Source organism: Cyprinodon variegatus, unplaced genomic scaffold (assembly GCF_000732505.1).
Source record: "Cyprinodon variegatus isolate N-32 unplaced genomic scaffold, C_variegatus-1.0 Scaffold775, whole genome shotgun sequence".
Lineage (NCBI taxonomy): Eukaryota > Metazoa > Chordata > Actinopteri > Cyprinodontiformes > Cyprinodontidae > Cyprinodon > Cyprinodon variegatus.
The window spans coordinates 345,177-346,614 of NW_015151228.1; positions in this window are offsets into that span (position 1 = coordinate 345,177).

Here is a 1,438-nt window from a genome sequence, read left to right on the forward strand (position 1 = left end):
TTAAAAGTAGACAGGAGAGGAGCCTGATAACTAAAAGATCTGCCTCCCATTCTACTTTTAGAAATTCTAGGAACCACTAGTAAACCTGCAGATTGAGAGTAAAGGAACGTAACGAATGATCAGATCTGTGTTAAAGATGGAGCCTGGTTATTTATGGCTTTATATGTGAGAAGGAGGATTTAAAACGAACTCCATGCATGTCATTGCACCAATAAGGCAGTCTGTTCTATCACATCCCAGTAAAACAATTTGGTGGTTTGGGCTGCAACAAACTGGACAGAACAGAGATCTATTAATACTTTTAACAGTTTGGTGATTCCCTGATGGAACATTAGGAAATTGGACGCATCAGATTACTGCAGGGGTAACATGTTCTGAAGGATAAAAGCTTGATATTTTAAGATTATTGCATTTAAAAATTAGATTTCTCTTATTTCATATATTAATTTCATCATATTTAGTCTGTTTATCCTGCAAGGCCACACAATGCTCCTGTGAGAGGGTGTTTTTAGATCAGACATATCTTCTTCCCATAACAAGCCTTTCTCAAGGATTATTAATAACATGTTACTGTTTAACCAAAGTGTCTGTAAAATGTTTTGACTCTGACTACTTTCCATTATAGAAAGTAAAGGGAAAACACTCTGCCCAGGCAGAACAGGGCTGATTACCAAGTACGGGCCGTAAGATGAACTGTTCTCTCTTTGCAAAGATAAAATAAAGTGCTGACTGAGTGAAATCCATCTATCTCCATTTAGTTAACTGGGATGAATAGTTAAATTCTTTTTTCCACTACAAAAGTTACATTTTTTCCCTCTCTTTTTTTAAAGTCTGGTGTTCATAATGGCTGACCACTTCCTTTCTCTATTAACTTTGTTAGGTGTTAGATAAGTATAAGCACAGACATTTTGTGTTTGTGTTTTCCCTTGATTTTAGCAAGTGAGATAATTTGCAAATGGAATAAGATGACTTACATTTAATACATCCTTTATGTTATTTCAAGTGCATTATATCTATTTTTTTTTTTTAGGGCAAAAATATTTGCAGGAAATACTTAGCGACCATTTTAATACTCACTAGTTGTTCAACTCCACACAATCAACATATTCTCATTATCAGTTTGTATGAAATCGTAAGAAAAGTTGTGCACAGTATTTCGTACGTTTTTGACGTTTTTCCTCGAAAAAACAACGAAAAAAGCAGAAAACAGTGCAATAATTATTTCTATTCATGTCTCTAACGACCTTGCTTGCTGTTTTGTATCTTAGGGTCAGGGTTAGGGCTAATTGTATCTTAAATTCTATTTTTTTGAATGTCGTGTAAGATGCGCAAGGATATCTTCTCTCGGGGCAAGACGTAAAAATACGACGAAATACGACGAAAAAAACTTCAAAAACGTACGAAATTACGGTGCATAACTTTTCGTACGATTTCATAC